Source organism: Eleutherodactylus coqui, chromosome 4 (assembly GCF_035609145.1).
Source record: "Eleutherodactylus coqui strain aEleCoq1 chromosome 4, aEleCoq1.hap1, whole genome shotgun sequence".
NCBI classification, from domain to species: Eukaryota; Metazoa; Chordata; class Amphibia; order Anura; family Eleutherodactylidae; genus Eleutherodactylus; species Eleutherodactylus coqui.
This window is the reverse complement of record NC_089840.1, coordinates 48347981-48368022: the sequence shown is the minus strand read 5'-3', so window position 1 is coordinate 48368022 and position 20042 is coordinate 48347981. Positions and strand designations below refer to the sequence as shown.

Sequence of the window (20042 nt, the reverse complement as noted above, 5' to 3'; positions counted from 1 at the left end):
GGGGCTAATATAGGGTACACTATAACTACTGGGGCTAATATAGGGTACACTATAACTACTGGGGCCACCAATATAGGGGGTCCCTATTACTACACAGGCTGGATTTGCTGTGGAATTCACAGTAGCTGTAGCAGCAAAATGGATCACACTCATATGAAAGTTATATTTACACGGTAGCACAATGGGATTTTTTTGGCTCCCATAGGAAATAATGAGTGATTCTTAACCCCTTTGCTACCCCCGAAGGTACATTTATGTTGCTGCTGCCTAGACTCTGCAGCAGCAGCGTAAATTTATGTTGCCCACTCCACCAGACCCCCACAGTGGGCAAAATACCCCAAACAGGGTGCTACTACGGTACCAGTAAGAGCCTGTTTGGTTCAGGTTCCAATGATGTCATCACCAACAGCCAATCACATCCCTGGCATGGTTTGTATAATACAAACTTTCCTGGCACCTCAGCTCTGTATCAGTCCCTGTCCCTGTTCTCTGTCCCTTCTCTGCTCCCCTGGCAGTGTGAGATCAGAGGAGAAATAAGGAGAACACAGAGTGTAAAACAGTACATAACCTCACATGAACCCCTTCTATTACAATACTATTGTAGTTAGTATAGGCGATTACATAGTATTAGGTTAATTTGTAACAATTTATGTAGAAATATATGACATTTTTACATGTTGTGGATTTTTGTGTGGATCCACATTCGATATCACCATTTCGGAAATCTGCACCGATGCTGTAATGTAGATTTTCTGCAGCAGAATATCCCCACCAATTCCACTACATGTGAACGTACCCTCACATTATTACATCAATACCGTGTACAGGCATTAAAAATTATAAATATTATATATAAAAACGTAAAATCTGTTTGTGTCATATACAAATCCACAGTTCTGGTTTGAGTCAAGTGAAATTTTGCACAAGCGTTCTTTATCACCAGGTGATGAATATTGGCGTAATAGGTAAATAAAGGAAAAAAATTAATCAAAAGCTCACCAACTTCCTTGTAATTTTTATTGCCAATAACAGCTCAGCTTTCATTTTTTTCATTACTGTTGAGATAAAATGAAAGCTGCACTGTGATTGGTTGCTATGGGCAACACATTTTAAATCCCCGCCTGCTGAATACTACTGACAGCAGTGCAGGGAGAAGAGCCGGCTGGACGCGGCTGAGACCCAGCAGCTGAAGAAAGGGGAGTATTTTTTTTAATTTTATTTTAAATCACTATTTTTTTCTTGTTTTTCAGGAAAGCGCTTATATTTAATGACGGGTGACAGCTGCGGTAGGGAATTGAAGAATACCTTTGCTGCATCTGTCACAGCTGTGGCAGGTACAGCAGGGAATTCTTTTTACTAGCGGGGATGAAGGAAACATCTGCAGCATGCGGCAGATGTGTTCTTCATCCCCGCGGGGTCATGGCAGCGATGGACAGGTAAGTTTATTTTTCATTTATTTATTTTTTTTAACACTAAAATTTTTGTTTTTTAGGGAAGGGCTTATATGTAAAGCCCTTCCCTGAAAAACAATGCAGGGGGCCGGCAGACCATTGTTTTCAAGGGAGCCGCTGGCAGCAGCCGCGACTCCATTGTAAACAATGCGTGCATTCACTATGGTGCACGCATGTCCTATCTTTGCAGGCACATGCCTGTAAAGTACATACATGTGCACACACCATAGGAAATGCATTGGGGCTAATAGACACGTGTTTTTGTGCGCACATACAAAATACATGCTCGTCTGATGCCACCCTTAATCATGCAATAAAAAAAAAAACACACACACACACAAAACACTTTTTTTTTTCGCTAATAGATGATTTTCCACATGCATGAAACGCTGTCTATACGTTTACATCTGTGTGCAAAAACACACAGTCACACCAAAGAGTAAGCAATCATCCGCATGTCATTTTAATTCAAATACAAGGTTCTACGCAGCGTAAATCCACGTGCAAAATCCGTGCGTACCGTGCGCATGAGGCCTTAAACTAAGGTGACCAGACGTCCCGATTTTTGGACCGAGTTTAGTTTTCTCCAGCGTCCCAATAGGGATGTCTGTCCCACTTTTGTCTCGCTTTCGGGACACGGGGTCACCATTAAAGTGATTACTAGCCAGGGTGCTGCAGCTTCCCAGCTGGTAATCACTCAGAGGCGTCACTGCCGGATGCACACACTGACGGCAGTATGTGCATCCAGGATCTTCGGCACTTCCCCTGACCTCTCCTCCTGCTGCGGGAGGAGTTGCTGCTGAGGGGGCACACGCCTCCACTGCAGCAGCGCTGAGAAGAACAGCAGCGCTCTGAAGACAAGGAGAAGGTAAGTATATGGAGGGCTCTGTTAGTACTCAAGCTACTGTGGGAGTCACTGTTACTACTGGGGTCGATATAGAGGACACTATTAGTGTGCGGATTTTGACTGGAAATCAGCCACGTTTCTGCAACTGATTTCATACTATGCGGTGCTCCCCGTCACCTCCTCCTAAGGCCTTCCACTGTAAGCACTCCCCGACTCCTTTTGGCGGCGCAATTTTTTTACACGCCCGAAAATCGCTCATGTGAAAGACTGCATGGGAATCCAATGCTTCACATCGTTGCAGTTTTCAGCAACGTATTTACGTGGCTAAATAGCCGCTCATGTGAAAGAGGCCTTAGATGAACAACTGTCTATTTACACGGGCCGATCCATTGTTCAGTTTTTATGTCTGCAGAAACTGAATGACGAATGAATTTATTGTTCGTCGTTTAGTCGTGCATGCATTTAGACTGAACGATAATCATTCAGATTCTCGCTGATCCCATGTAGAGATGAGCGAGCATTGCCTTTATTGAGTACCTGCCCGCTCGAGATGAAAGGTTCGGGTGCCGGCGGCGGGGGAGCGGTGAGTAGCGGCTCTTAGCAGGAGGGAGTGGGGAGGGAGAGAGGGAGAGAGAGATCTCCCCTCTGTTCCTCCCCGCTCTCCCCCGCAGCTCCCTGCCCACCGCCGACACTCGAACCCTTCATCTCAAGCAAGCAGATACTCGCTAAAGGCAATGCTCACTCGAGCAATTGCCTTTAGCGAGTATACTCGCTCATCTCAGCATAAGAACACATATACGCATTTGATTGAGGCCTAAGAATGACTGCCTGTTTGCTGTGAATGGAGGCAGGTAGGTCAGATCGATTACCGGCCCACTTTGCCTCCATTCACTGGGGAAAAGCACAGGAATGATTATCACTGGCATGACCTGTCTGGGATCTGTGCCTAACAGGTCGTTCCGTGTAAAAGGGCCCTAAGTGATATAATTCCTTTGTTCATGGTCCATTGTGCACATACTACAGTACTGGGAAAGAGTTGGAAGAACAATATTTGACCATTACACGGATATCTTTACTTGTGCGTACAGACTAAGCACACAACCTTCGTCCAAACCTTGGAAGTAAAGGCCAAGGAGATTGGTATGTATAAACAGTGAGACTACGTAAGACCTCAATAACCCTTTCATTCTAGTTAACTAAAACTGTGCTGCATGACCACCAAAACTGACAAGAGGGACATCTTCATGCCCTACCCAAGATATGCATGCACTTAGGGTACGGGCAGCTTCAGACGACCGTGGTACGCCATGATTCTGTGCATGGGAAAATCCTTCTGCAAAATGCGAATAGAACCCATTGATTTCAAAGGGGCTCAATCTCACTTTCCGTGCAGGAGTGATTCCCCCGTGCTTGTGAATGAGCGGTGCCTGCGCAAATATGCTCAGTATTTGCACAGGTATTTTCATAAATAATCTAGTTCACAGCAGAAAAACATTTCACAGGAATGAGCATTTTGCGTAATACACTCGTTTGGTAACCGTAAGCCAGGGAGCGCTGACAGCAGTTTTCCAGTCAGAATCCACACCAATGGTAAAGATTTTGACTGTTTTTCGGATGCAGTAATGCTGCGCAATTTGCCTTGAAAAATTCTGCTGCGGATATTCTGCAGCATTTCCAACAGATGTAAATATACCCTAAGCCAGCTTGAGGTATGCTGTCCCCTATATTGGCCCCAGTTGTAATAGTGACCCCCACAGTGGCCTCAGTAGTAATAGTGTCCTCTATGTTGGCCCCAATAGAAATAGTAACCCCCACAGTGGCCTAGGTAGTAATACTTTCCCCCATATTAGCCCCAGTAGTAATAATCAGACTCAGAAGTAATAGTGTCACCTATATTGGCCCAGTAGAAATAGTGACCCCCACAGTGGCCTCAGTAGTAATAGTGTACCCTATATTGGCCCCAGTAATAATATTAACTCCACAGTAGTAATAGTGTCCCATATATTACATAGTTCGTAAGGCCGAGTGAAGACAATGTCCATCTAGTTCAGCCTGTCTACTACTGGGGTCAATATAGGGGACACTATTACTAACAGTGCCAACTATATCAGCCCCAGTAGTAATAGTGACCCACACAAGCTTGATAAAGACCAGGTCGCTGGTCGAAACGTCGCTGCAATATTTTTCTGCTATGGGAAAATAAATACTTTTGATTTTCTATGCACCATCTGATGCTGCCATCTTATTTCTACTGCTGAAGTTTTGGGACTGGATCCACGTCCTGGCGGCTGTTGCATCATAGGTTTGTCCCACCCTTACTGGGCTATAAGTGCTGCTGGTGTGATATACACTTCTCTTGTAACCAAGCTAGAAGTGGTGCAACAGGGTACTAGAGCCCCCATGCCTGCCCGTATCACATCTTGTATCCAAGCTAGAGGTGGTACAACAGGGTACTAGAGCCTCCATGCCTGCCCGTATCACATCTTGTATCCAAGCTAGAGGCGGTACAACAGGGTACTAGAGCCTCCATGCCAGTCCATATCACATCTTGTATCCAAGCTAGAGGCGGTGCAACAGGGTACTAGAGCCTCCATGCCCACCGGTATCACATCTGATATCCAAGCTAGAGGCGGTACAACAGGGTACTAGAGCCCCCATGCCTGCAAGTATCACATCTGATATCCAAGCTAGAGGCGGTACAACAGGGTACTAGAGCCTCCATGACTGCCCGTATAACATCTTGTATCCAAGCTAAAGGTGGTACAACAGCTTACTAGAGCCTCCTTGCCTGTCCATAAAACATCTTGTATCAAGGCTTGAGGAGGTACAACAAGGTACTAGAGCCTCCATGCCTGTCCATATCACAACTTGTATCCAAGCTAGAGGTGGTATACCAGGGTACTAGAGCCTCTATGCCGGTCCATATTACATTTTGTACCCAAGCAGTAGGCGGTACAACAGGGTATTAGAGCCTCCATGTCTGTCCTTTTTTACATCTTGTATCCAAGATAAGGGTGGTACAACAGGGTACTAGAGCCTCCATGCCAGTATGTATCACATCTTGTATCCAAGCTAGAGGCAGTACAACAGGGAACTAGAGCCTCCATGTCCACCTGTATCACATCTTGTATCCAAGCTAAAGGTGGTACAACAGGTTACTAGAGCCTTCATGCTTCCCTGCATTACATATTACATCCAAGCTAGAGGCGACCCAACAAGGTACTAGAGCCTCCATGCCTGTCCATATCACATCTTGTATCCAAGCTAGAGGTGGTACAACAGGGTACTAGAGCCTCCATACCCGCCTGTTTCACAACTTGTATCCAAGCTAGAGGTTGTACAACAGGGTACTAGAGCCTCCATGCCTCCCCATATTACATCCTACATCCAAGCTAGAGGTGCCACAACAGTAAAATAGAGCTTCCATGCCAGTCCATAACAAATTTTGTATCAAGGCCAGAGGAGGTACGACAAGGTACTAGAGCCTCCATGTCGGTTCGTATCACATCTTGTATCCAAGCTAGAGGACGTACGACAGGGTACTAGAGCCTCTATGCCGGTCCATATTACATCTTGTATCCAAGCTAGAGGCGGTACAACAGGGTACTAGGGCCTCCATACCCATCTGTATCACATCTTGTATCCAAGCTAGAGGCAGTACAACAGGGTACTAGAGCCTCCATGACGGTCTGTATCACATCTTGTATCCAAACTAGAGGCAGTACAACAGTGCACTAGAGCCTCCATGCTCGTCTGTATCATATCTTGTATCCAAGCTAGAGCCGGTACAACAGGGTACTAGAGCCTCCATGCACCCCCGTATCACATCTTGTATCCAAGCTAGAGGTGGTACAACAGGGTACTAGAGCCCCCATGCCTGTAAGTATCACATCTTGTATCCAAGCTAGAGGCGGTACAACAGGGTACTAGAGCCTTCATGCCCACGGGTATCACATCTGATATCCAAGCTAGAGGCGGTATAACAGGGTACTAGAGCTACCATGACTGCCTGTATCACATCTTGTATCCAAGCTAAAGATGGTACAACAGGTTACTAAAGCCTTCATGCTTCCCTGTATTACATCTTACATCCAAGCTAGAGGCGGCCCAACAGGGTACTAGAGCCTCCATTCCTGTCCATATCACAACTTGTATCCAAGCTAGAGGCGCCACAACAGGGAAATAGAGCTTCCGTGCCAGTCCATAACAAATTTTGTATCAAGGCCAGGGGAGCTACAACAAGGTACTAGAGCCTCCATGTCGGTTCCTATCACATCTTGTATTCAAGCTAGAGGACATACGACAGGGTACTAGAGCCTCTATGCCGATCCATATTACATCTTGTATCCAAGCTGGAGGCGGTACAACAGGGTACTAGAGCCTCCATGCCTGTCTGTATCACATCTTGTATCCAAGATAAAGGTGGTGCAACGGGGTACTAGAGCCTCCATGTCAGTCCATATCACATCTTGTATCCAAGCTAGAGGCGGCCCAACAAGGTACTAGAGCCTCCATATCCGCCTGTTTCACAACTTGTATCCAAGCTAGAGGTTGTACAACAGGGTACTAGAGCCTCCATGCTTGTCTGTATCACATCTTGTATCCAAGCTAGAGGCGGTACAACAGGGTATTACAGCCTCCCTTCATGGGGTCAGTTGTTTATTCTTTTGCTCTGCTATTATAATCACTTATATCAATCTTAGAATTCCACAGAGAAACTTTATTTTGACTCTAACAGCCTCTAGTGGAGGGATTGTGTTTTAACAATAGGTGTATGAACAAAGTACTTGGGGAGGGGGGGGGGGGGGGTTGCACAAATGCTGTGCTGAGAGAAGAAATAATAACTTACAGGCCGGACAGCACTGGAGTTCAGGAGAGAGGCTTCTATCTAGTGCATGGACACTACTCATCACTGCCCACCACCAAATACTGGTGAATGGAGGAGAAACAATGATTGTATGAGTGATGGTTCGTCCCCTATAACAGTCTGTATAAAAGCCCTTAGGCGTTATATAATCATAACCACAAGAACACGAGGGAACTTCTGTTTCCCCCTTGATTTGCTTACTCTTTATCACTCCGGATATATATGCTTGTTGTGTTGACACTTACAACTGGTCCTGACATATAACATGTAGTCATCGTATCGTGTGACCTTACACGTTGTTATTATTTCTTCACTCTGGCACCCACGGCTTGTGACGGACATAAATCCCCATATTAGGTGTATACGTATTATACGATTGCTTTATGTACGCAGCTGGTTGTTTTTTTTTGTTTTGTTTTTATTACTGTATGTTATTATTTCAGCACTACACTGAAGGACCACTTTATTACAGACCCCCATCTAGTAGCCTGTTGGACCCCCTTTGGCTTTCAGAAGTGCAACAATTCATCACTATTGGCAATTGCAATTTTGTTACGATAAAATCCTGCACTTTTTGAGTGTCTGCGCTGATTGCGGGATTTTTCAGCGCGAGAATCAATGGGACTTTTTTTAATGTTAAAAATGCATCGCATGAAGATCACAAGTTCCAGCTTTGCGATGCGATAAAAAGGAGGCTCCATAGGGAAGTATAGGAGATTAAAAAAACGCAGAAAGATAGGACATGTCGCATGAGTAAAAACATCTCAAATGTGAAGAAAACCTTTGAAAATCATTCTACTCTATGTTTTTACTCACTTTTGCATCACACGAAAATCATGTGATTTTCGCCCCAGTTTGAAGGAGCCCTTACTCCATCTGCCTGAACTGTTGACACCTGACATGAGGGCATCATCAATTCATGCTGCTTGTGCCAAACTTTGACCCTCCTAATTTTTGACCTTCCAATCAGCACGTGCAACAGAAATCTGGATTCATCTGACCAGGTGATGTTTTACCTCTACTCAGTGATCCAATTTTTGTGCTCTTTTGCTCACTGGAGTCTTTCTGCTTCTCTTAGACAACAATGGCGCTGGAACCGGTCGTCTGCTGTTATAGCCCATCAGTGCTAAGGAACGTCAATTTATGCATTTAGACATGTTATTTGAAGCGCCAGCATTGTATTCAACTGCTATTTCCTTGATTGCACCACCTGTTCATCAGAACGATTCTTGACATCCTCCACTGCCCACTTTCATTAACGAGTTGTTAACTTGCACAGGATTCCTTTTCGCTGGATGCCTTTCACACCATTCTCAGTATCCTTGCCACACTGTTGCAAAAACCCCGCAAGATGAAATCTTGGCCCGACTATCATCGATGACCAGGCCTTGTTGGAAGTCACTCCTACCGGTGGGTTTTACCATCTAATGTGGATTCACACCAAAATGATCTACAGAAAACAGGTTCACATGATTTTATGCTGTACTCCGAGGTCTAATTTCCATATAGGGAAGCTGCCAATGATGAAAAGGCTAGGGACACTAAAAAAGTGGCCCCTTAGTGTATATAGCGGTATGTATTTAGGCATTATGTGGTTGTGCTAATGGGTGGCGCCACCCGTGACAAAGACTGAAGGTAAACTATAGTTGGGTTACCCCCATTTAATAGCCTGCCCTCGGTTCCTTGGACAGGTCCCCTTGCTAGCTTCAGTGTGGGAGATGGTAGAGCCCTGTGACAAGGCCCAAACTCTACCCCGCTGGCTCCTAAGCTGACTGTCTGGTCCTCGGACGCTGCACGTGCACAGTCTTCTGAAAACCTACTGTGTGTATGCTGACGTCAGCCAGGAGACACTGCAGGAACGGGGGGACGAAGTGAGTAGGATGAGGACACGTCATCTAAACTATAGGCACCATAACTTAGTCTATAGTGCTTTTAGTTGATGACTGGTTCCCTTTGAAATGGGATCAACCTAGAATAGCCCCTCTCCAGGTGTCCTCATAGCGGCAGCATGGTCCACCTTTTTGCTATTAATACCCTTGCCATCAGGTTTTGTTAGGGGAAGGGAAGAGGTAACAACTCATAAAACATTCAGCATGATTTTTCAACTTCCCACTACGAATTACCAAACGGTATAAGTCTATTATTGTTTTCCTTTGTTGGAAACGTTTTATAAAGGTAAATCATTCACCCAAGTTCCTCTCTATTGGGACACTGTTCAAAACTGTTACGGTAGACATAAAGGCCGCCTGCACATGGGCGGAAATCCAGCCGCCGGATTTCCCGCGGGATTTCCGCCACTGAAAGTTTGCATAGGAGTGCATTACAATACGCACTCCTATGCAGACGGCCGCGGTTTGGCCGCGCGAAATCTCGCGTGGCAAACAAACCGCGGCATGTCCTATTTTTGTGCGGGGCATGCACTCACCCGGCCGCCGGCTCCGGTCTGCGCATGCGCCGGCTGCGCGGCAGCCGGAACATGAAAGAGCCGAGGCCGCCAGGCGCGGGTGAGTACGCGCTCGTCCCTGCAGGCTCTCGGGTCGGGTCCCGCGGCGAGAATTCTCGCTGCCGGATCCGACCCGCTCGTGTGCAGGCGGCCTTTAAGGTAAAAAAAAAACTGCTTCAGTTGTCAGATATCCAATAGGAGACTACACAGGTGCAAGTACAGATATGGGCGTAACTACAGATATGGCCATGCAGATATGGCTATACGACTATGTAGTTACACAGTGTGCATTTACTATTCCTACTGACTCCAGCCAGGAGTATTATTATTATATGTCATTATTAAGTACAGACTGCTTGGTGCCGTTATTAGTTTATTTTATGTATGGAGCTGTTATATGTTATATGATCACAGTATGTGGGCATTATTTAAGCACTACATGTTAGTATTTACATTGTATGGCACTATCACGATCTGGTTCTGGTTTGGAGTCTCAGTATTGTAACCCGAGTAGACAGATAGTGTAGTCTGAGGTCTGTGATTGTTCCCAGCAAGAGAAACTACGGAATCTTGTAGATATGATACCTTTTAATGGCTAACAAAAATACATGATGTAATAGCGAGCTTGCGAACCTCTCGGGCTTTTCGTCACGCTAAAAATGGAATAGATCTGAAGAGGCATGAATATTTATATACACTTATAACATACATACTTATGACAAGGCACAGACATGGATGGGATTGGTTCGCACTTAAAAGGAATTCTGCAACAGCAAACAAACTTTTTTTGTCTCGGCACTGATAGTGGAGTGAAAGTTTTACGGTCCCTGAATTACTGTTGGGGGGGGGGGGTCGTGAGGCCAGGAATGCTACAAGAGGTACACAAACATTTTTAACTAGACACTGATAAGGGAGTCAAATTTTATGGTCCCTGAATTACAGTCTGAGGTCTGTAACGGGAAGTATCAGTTTGCAGTACAAAGGAGCAGGCACATAGCATAGTCAGAGCAAGCCAGAGGTCGGTGCACAGTTGTAGCAGTTTGTCTCAGAGGAGCAGGCAGGTGGAGCTTGACTATGGTCTGGGAGACGCAATAATCATACAATGATGCAGTGGAAGGGCCATGCTTTTATTGTATGTCCAATCAAGAGCAGGGCTGAGCCATGACAGGGGACTGGATCGGGAGTCCAAAAACCAGGCTAAGGTCCAGCAAGGGAGTGGTCCAGACTGCTGGATAGCTCAGGAGGGAGAGTTGCAGCCTGGAGCACAGGAGTTCCTGGGTTGGAGTCCTGACAGGCACTGTACAGTATATTTTTTCAGTGTATGATATCGATAGCACTATATAGCATAATGCAGCATAATATATAGAGTTGCCACCACTAGACACTGCTAAATAATATACTGTACAGTGCCTGAAAATCTGTGCCCCACAATGTAAATACCATTATACAGTGTTTGTGTATACAACTGCTATTTAACCAACCTAGGGCACTGTTATGTGAGCATCAGCTTGTGGGCAACGAATGGTATAGCTTATTGTGCACTGTATGATAGTGAATCAAATGGGGCTTGGAAGACGAAGCAGCAGTGCATTTGGTAGCATCCAATATAAAGGTAATAACATCTAAGTATTCACGGGGGCAGGAAAAACTCTATGTAACAACAGGGGTCAGTCTACATTGTAGACCAACAGTGATCCCCTGACACCTAGATTATGGACAATATCGGCCGTTGGTAATAAAGGATCGTCTCACTATCAAAATACCTGATTTGACCAAAAATATTATTTGACAATATCAAAAAATATTGACCAGATGTCTCTCTTCTGACAATCCTTACCAGAACTGCATTGCCAGATAAATTAAATCCGCACAATCTATGTATGAATACTCTAGGGACAGTATACAATGATAAATACGATGTCAATTACAGCTTAGATAACTTGTGCTAGTACCTACTGGGGAGATGACCCAGTAGCCAATACGTATAAACACAAGCTGTTACTGAAATACCTGTTATTAATTTTGAAACCACTATACGGTATGATACAGTAACTATCGCAGTAGTATTGTCTACCTGCAACACTGGATACTATCTGTTCCCTTAATGACTAAAGGCTGCAATTTTGCCATAGCCGAGTAGTCCTTCTTGTTGTGAATATTTGTTTGTTTATCGGCCCAGGTTTTTAGAATTATTGATAAAGTATTTGTTTTAGTCTATATCTGTGAAGTAATAACATCCAAGGGATTTTTCACATGGGATAGAATAGGCTGTAAGATGCACCGCAAGCAATGCTAAATTCTGCATCACAATCCACAGGTTCTCCTCCTCATTGCGGGGAAGGGGGGGGTCAGTAACCCCACAGTAAGGAGAATCGGGGACACAGGAACCCCTTTTTTGAGTTATTCTGTGGACAGGGGATAACTTTAAATTTTGGTACAACCCCTTCAACTAGACATCAGGTCTTCACTAACTGATAGCTGAGGTCTAGTGGGAACAAGGCACTGACCCTAGCAAAGGGTCCTGCATGGCACTGACATAAGTGCTAAAAACGCATTGATGAAATACTTCTTCATGGTCTTCAGGAGTGACCAAGAAGCAGTTAAGAGCATATGTAACAAACATGTCATGCCAGACAAATGTAATTTCCTTCTATGACAGAATCACCGACTAGGTTGATTAGGGAAGTGCAGTAGATATAGTATATCATGAACAGTAAGGTGGAGCAATCAGTGGAACAGGTTGCCACGGGAGGTGGTGAGTTCTCTTTCAATGAAAGTCTTCGAACTGAGGCTGGACAGACATCTGTCTGGGATGATTTAGTGATCCCGCATTGGACAAGATGACCATGGAGATCTACCATTATATGATTCTATGATATGTATTGTACATGGTGCTCACACCAGGGTTGTGGGCGCTTAAGTGGTAAATGAAGTCTGGCAGTGCTGGCATCCCAGATAATTTCCATATGGATGATCTTACAAAGCCTACACTACTCTAGACCACCAGGGTTATTATCATTAACCCCTTTATCACCTTCAATGACTTTTGGATATCCAAGAGGGTCTCCTGTTGGAACACTCTATTTTAGAGTGGAAAGAGTGGCCTCAGCTTGGAGGAATTTGTTTGACTATTCAGCAGCTGGATCTGTGGTGACTAGTTGAAGAGATGTTGTTTTGTAAAATCCTCAAAGTACCAACACCTCATTATCCCACATTATTATCAACCAAGCATTCGTCCCCCAGAAAAGAACAAGTCCCTACATTACCATTACCAGAACCATATGACTTCACGGTAGGTAGGCGTGCCGGGAGAGCAGCCAATTGTGTAAAAAGAGAGTTCACATGAACCAGAGAATCTAAAATAGCAGCCAGATGTTCTATCAGTAATGTACACCCATTACTGAAATAGATATCACCATCTGTGTCCTGTCTGCTGTTAGGAAGCACCGACACACCTTTATATTATTTTGAGCTTCAACAGAAAATGTTTTGTTTGTTTGCTATTTTCTGCACCTATTGTAAGAATTATTTATATCTCAAAGTCATATCAAGGCCACATCTAGTAGTCACAACCGGGTCTTTATTTTTAGGCAATAAAACATGGAACGGATTTTGACTGTTCTGTGGAAATGTTGCAGAATTTGCAGCAGATATTCCACGGCTTTAGGTATGCTGCCACGTGCAGAGTGGCCTCAGTAGTAATAGTGACCCCCCCACAGTGGCCTCAGTAGTAATAGTGACCCCCCCACAGTGGCCTCAGTAGTAATAGTGACCCCCCACAGTGGTCTCAGTAGTAATAGTGCCCACCACAGTGGCCTCAATAGTAATCATGACCCCCACAGTGGTCTCAGTAGTAATAGTGACCCTCACAGAGGCCTTAGCAGTAATAGTGAGCCCCACAGTGGCCCAAGTAGTAATAGTGACCCCCACAGTGGCCTCAGTAGTGATAGTGGCTCCCACAGTGGCCCCGGCAGTAATAGAATCCCCACAGTGGCCCCAATATTAATAGTGACCCCTCTATTGGCCCCAATATTAATAGTGACCCCTCTATTAGCCCCAGTAGCAACAGTGCCTCCTATATTGGCCCCAGTAGTAATGGTGTACCTTATATTGGCCCCAGTAGGAATAGTGACCCCCAAAGGGCGTTAATAGTGATAGTGTTCCTCACAGGTGCCCCAGTAGTAATAGTGTGTCCTATATTGGCCCCAGTAGTAATAGTGTCCCTTATATTAGCCATGGTAGTAATAGTGATCCCCACAGTGGTGTCAGAATTAAGAGTGACCCCCATAGTGGCCTCAGTAGTAATAGTGTCCCCTATATCGGCCCCAGTTGTAACAATAATCCCCCACAGTGGTCTCATAGTAATAGTGTCCCCTGTATTGATCCAGTAGTAACAGTGACCCCTACAGTAGCCCCAGTAGTAATGGAGTTCCCTTGGAAACTGATATACTTGCCTCTTCCTTGTCTTCAGAGCACCTCTGCTCCTCTGCACTGCTGCGGTCAGAAGTATGAGCACCCGGACTCTTCCTCCCTTCTCCTCTTCTCCTGCGGAACCAATGAGGAGAGGTGTAGCACCCTGACTGGTAATCATGTTCATGGTGACTCTGCATACTGAAAGTGGGACAAAAGTGGGACAGACCTGAAAGCCGGACAAATGGCTGTCCCACTTGAGACCCTGGGGAAAGTGGGACACAGAGTTTCAAAGCAGGACTGTCCTGCCTAAATTTGGCTGCCTGGTCAGCTTACCTTAGGCTAGGTATGGACCGTACACTGCCCCAGGCCACCAGTAATGTGGCCACTAACCCTTTCAGTGTTTCTGAAACCCATGTTACTGTGTTTACACATGGTGAACATGCTGCAGAAAATCTACAGCATACAGGTATTTTATGCTGCAGAAAATACCACTGTAGCAGCTAAAGGAATGGGATTTTAGAACTAGTCTAACATCCCCAGAGTTCTACGGAACTGAACTTACAGCAGCAAAGACCCCTACTGTGCTGTAAGTTTGCTTTAGTAGAACTAGTTATATCTAGAATATTGACTACAAACTATGGGTACCGTGCACTTGAATATTTGAGGCCTCAGGCCAACAGTAATGACTTTCAATGGAAATGAAGGGCGATGTCAAAACCAGAATTTCTATCCTGGGTAACAAAATCAAGCAACATAGTGGGGACCCTGTTTAATCTTTAATAGCTTGCTTTCACAGGTGACAGAATATTCCACCATGTGGAACCACAATTTGCACATCTAACATGCGGATTTTAACATGAATTTACAAATAGCTAAGTTCTACCACCAATTAAATTCCACGTTAGACATGTAGAATATACTGTCTTGTGAAAGTGTAAGTGGATATTGCAAGAAAAATATTGCTGCTGTGAAGAAACGGCTGTCTTATTATAGGAGTGTTGTTCTGTTTAGATCTCTGTATAAATGTTGACTTCTAGTGGTCACTTTTTGGTCTTTAGTTTTTCCCCCTCCTGTGTTGTTAATGTTGTAATTTTGTGATGGGCTGTGCCGGGCCACGAGGGAGCTTGTTGGGATACTCTTTTGCTTTGCCTGGATATCAACTATGACGGACTGTCATATATTTTACGGACATCTGTTGCTGCTATAAAGGACTTTTGAACCATATCCTCTGAAACCCGGTGGCCTCCAGTGAGCTGTCTATCATAGGAGAATCCTTCACGCCAGATGTTAATTGTTTACTTGTCCCGTAAAGTTATTGTAGCAAGATGACAGCTCTGCATTCTGTTGTCTGATGTAAACCAGTGGCCTCTCCGGCCATACATGAGACGAGGGCCTACTTCGAGGCCTTGTGTGGCGGAGAGTGTTAAGGCAGCAGAAATGAAGTCCTAAGCTCTCACTCACGGCCTAAAGGTTGCGAGTTCAATACCTGCTTGGTTCAGGTAGCCGGCTCAAGGTTGACTCAGCCTTCCATCCTTCCAAGGTCGGCAAAATTAGTACCCAGCTTGGTGGAGGGTAATAAATGAATAAATTACCTGAAAGCGCTGCGGAATAAGTTGGTTCTATACAAATACCAAGATTTATTTATATTTTTATTTATATTGTGCTATTTGAGATGGTGCCCAGGGAGCAGAAGAATCCCTCTCCACCTCTGGCAATACCCGTTAGTTTGGCTGGAGTCAGCCCCCCATATCTGATTCTATCAGGGGGGCCCTAGCTCTACCCAGGTGCCCCTCAAAAGAAAGGCAGCAATATGAGTCCTATTGCTTTCTATGCATAATACTGGTAAGGTCATTCCAAGCTTACTTTTTGTCACACTGAAGATCCTGTCACCGCGGACTCTATGCACGGCTATCCTGACTCCTCTCCTCATATCTAGCGTACAGTGTGTGCCGGAGATGAAGAGAAGAGTTAGGATAGCTGTGAACAAAGCATACATCGACAGGAGCTTCTATGTGGCAAAGGGGAGCTTTGCTGCTGCAGGATGAGCGCTTGTGTCTGCCCCGAACACGCGCCTCCGTCGGCAGTTTTGCTAGGAAGCCCGGTAGCTGTCAGAGAGGGTACTTTGACAAAAAAAAATTTTTTTGTAATAGCTGGCTTTGAACCTCACCTGTTCCCTAAAAGGATTCACCATAGGCATTGGACCTCCAGTGCTTAGTGGTAAATATGGCCCTGCATGTAATGCTACATTTTCCATTCTTGTCATCAAAAACCAGTGGCTTGACGGACTCCATTATAAGGCAAGGGGTTCTGTCAATCTGGACCTTTTAAAGATGGAAACCCGCAGACTAATAGGAACACAACTTTTGCTCTATCATAATTGGTTTTTTTGGTTCTGACATGGCAAGTTTTATCATATACTGATGTAAACTATTCTGAATAGATCATCAATTTCTCAATTGACTTGGGGGAATGTAAAGTTATAATAAGACATTCTGCTATTTCTCTCTTGTTTAATGTGCGTTATGTTATATATGGAATCTCCGTGCCTCTTACAACGTCCTTTCCTGCCCCCTGCTGGTCACATCATGTAGCGGTAGTTTTAGACATGTCATGCAATGAGATAACCGAGTAACTGCAGGAAAAAATTTTGAATGACTAAAAAATAGTTTTATGATCTACTTCCATGTTTTTAACTTTTGGATACTTACTTATTGTATTTTCTACAACTAAGAGAAGACCATAGAAATTGCAGCTACAGGGATGGATGATAAAAGGGGTGGTGCCAAATAATTAAGCTAGTGGTTAGTGGGTTCTGACCACTGGTACCCCAACCGATCCTTAGAACGGGGCTTCCAAAGGTAACCACATGAATGAAGCGGAGGTCACACACTCACGCTACAGCTCCATTCCTTTCAGTGGGAGTGCCAGAAAGTGCAGAGTACAAGCATTCAGCAATCTCTGATTGAGATGAATCGAGTGGCGGTGTGGTGACCCGGAGGGTCCACTCGGGACACGAGGCCCACGCGGAGGAGCTGGGAGGGTAAAACTGTCACGGGTTATGGCGGCACTCACCAGTCTCCTTCCCGGGGGACTACATGTGACCTTAGCTCAAGTGCCACTAGGTCGCTTCTGGAAACCCCTAGGAAAGGGATGGCCAACAAACAGGTAAGGGGATTTGTTGGTTGTCATGGGTGATGCCACCATTCCTTTTCCACCAGTATACGACATCGGCGGTAATAAGCAGATCCATTGCCTGTTAACTTTTTAGTACCTCAGTCCCTAGGAACGGTTAGGGCCTGGGAAAACGTTACTTTAGTAACTGGAACACTTCACAAAGGTACAATGATACACCAATGCAGGCAATACAGAGACAGACAGTCTGGGAGGAACTCAGGATGATGCTGGTCCTTCAATCCTTAGGACTTGTATGGAACCACTCCTGGAAGGGATATACTCAGGATGACACCGGCCTGGCAGTCCTAGTTATCTGTCTAGGACTGCTCCTGGAAAAAGTGAAGGGGCAGACTCTCTACAGATAATCTCTAGGAACAGTACCTCTGCATGGTAGTCTGGGCTTGCCTTTGTACTCACTCTCTCTATCACACTCTCTCCTTACTTGCTCATGGCTCTTCACATTGATGTCCTGAAGATACCTTTCTTCCTCTTCCATTCTCTTCATCATATGAACGTTAACTCTTTGCAATCCAATTTTGGATTCAGGGTTTCCTAGGGGGCTTTCTCTTTCTGCCATTATACAATGGCGCCATTTGCTGGCTAGACCCAGTACTGCAGTATGTGATATGCTGGTCCGCCAACAGAGCGGCTAGTAACCTACAGTAAGAATACCCTGCCGGACGTCTTCTGACATCGGAGCTGTACAGCCTTCAATCAGAATGTCTTTATACGTCAGACAGTGGATTGGAAAGGGTTAAAGGTACCTCCATGTGGCTGGCACTCAGAAGAACTTCTCCAGAAGAAAAAGAAGACCCACATCTCACCCAGTCACTCATATTTATAGACTCCAAACATACCACATGACATGAGATGGAAATATTCACAGACATTAAGGCCTCTTGCCCATGGCAGTGTCGGACTCTGCCCTCAGAATATCGCAGCAGACTCCAACACAGCGCTCCACAAAGACCCCAAACTCACCTATCCGGATCCGCTGCGAGATTCCCGTTCCGCCAAGTTGGAGCGCATACGCAGCGCATAACGCTCCGGTGGTGTGTGGTGACGCATAATCATGTGATACTTCCACTGTGCTCACAGCAGAAGCATCACGTGATGGACGGCTTCCATTGACAACAATGGAAGCCGAATGCATGTTTTTCCACAGCAAATAGAACATGCCACAATTAATTTCACGCTTCGGAATTCCCCGGTAAAATTCCGCAGCATGAACATTGCAAGGCAAAAAGCTATTAGGTACTTGATGACAAAATCCTGCATGCAGGACTTTTTCTTCCAGCATTTTGTGCTGGATCTGCGATAGAACCTCCGAATGGAGCCCCATTGAAATTAATGGAGTGGTGGCTGCGTATGCGTAACTGCTGCTGCATTTAATCTGACATCGCTGTGAGTAGGTGCAGCAAGCCTACAATGAGGTAAAGAGGGGGGACACAGGAGCCCCCATTTTCAGGATCATTTATGTTCTCTCTTCTTGCTCTCCTCAGCCTTAAACAGTGCATAATATGAATGCAAACATTATAACCAAATGTCTGTTTAGGAAGTAAATATGGGACATAGAATGAAACCTTCACAGTGCCACCTATTGGAAGGCAGCATTGCTTCAAGTCGAAGTTAGACTCTTTATACAAGCCTTGTAACAATGACTGGGAATTAAAAGCAAAGCCAGACTCCATGTACAGACAGCTGTTTCAGGGTATTTGGTCTAGGAAGTGTAACAAATACTTTCTGTATTTACAATACAACAATCAGAAGAAACAAACTAGAATTATGTGTATTAAGACTATACATAAAAGTCTTATTTGTTGTAATGATGATGATTTATCCGTTCAGTTGTCACCTTGTGGATCCGCATACGCCATGCTTCCTTCAGATTTTCCACAGTCATGTTTGTGTCAAACTTGATTGTGCCTAGCCAGCGTGTTCTTTGGCATCCTCTTCTTCTGGACCCACTGACTGCAGCAGCCATGGGATCTTACGCTTTATTAAAACCTTACTAGACCCTTATAAATAACCGACACAGACCCCAATATTGGATAAAGAAGGCCGCAGTGTTTATTAACGGGGTTACAAACATTGGGGAGAAATATAACCAATAACAACCATAACACTTCCTGTAAACTCTGTCTTACAGACCCAAGTTTATTAACCAATCAATAACCATAACAGTTCATGTAAACTCTGTCTTACAGACACGAGTTTACCACCACCAAACTCTCCCCAAGTTTACCTGCCCACCCGCCTAATGCGGGCGACAATCCCCCACCCGGCCATGGCATCCACTAATGACATGGCCCCCCCAACACTCGCAGCCTCCTCAGTCATCTACACAAATCTATATTAAAAATATCCAATGCAATCTCTGACAAATATACTATATCCTTCCTATGGAAGCCGGGAACCAAACCTTCCAAATCAGTATATCTAAAAAGAAAACATCCGCTCCTGGAATGAGCTATATTACCGGGGTAACCCCTCTCCGAATTCTCTCGCTATATATAGACCTTGGCAATGACCATAATAATCGAGGAACAATATCTGAAAAACTATCACTGTATCTGGAACCTTGTTTAATGTTCCACTTCTCCCTTTCAATGTCCCATGACATATCGATGTGTTCTCTTCTATGACATTAACCCCTAAGTGTAAAATTAAAACATCTGGACAGGGCCCACGTGACTCCCTAATCCCCCGTGACTCTCTAATCCTACGTGACTCTTTATAGATCAGTTCAGCCATTAATCCACTCCACCTCATACATCTATTACCACACCAAGAATTTCAAACTGTGATCTATAGAATCCCAAATTTTCAGAATAACAGTGATCCGCT

The 20042-nt window shown here is 44.8% G+C and overlaps 1 pseudogene; it reads left to right on the top strand.

The window, feature by feature from the left end:
* Positions 1-1385: 1385 nt before the first annotated feature.
* The window catches only part of LOC136626464 (oocyte zinc finger protein XlCOF6-like), an 80636-nt pseudogene continuing 61979 nt past the window's right edge, over positions 1386-20042 (top strand).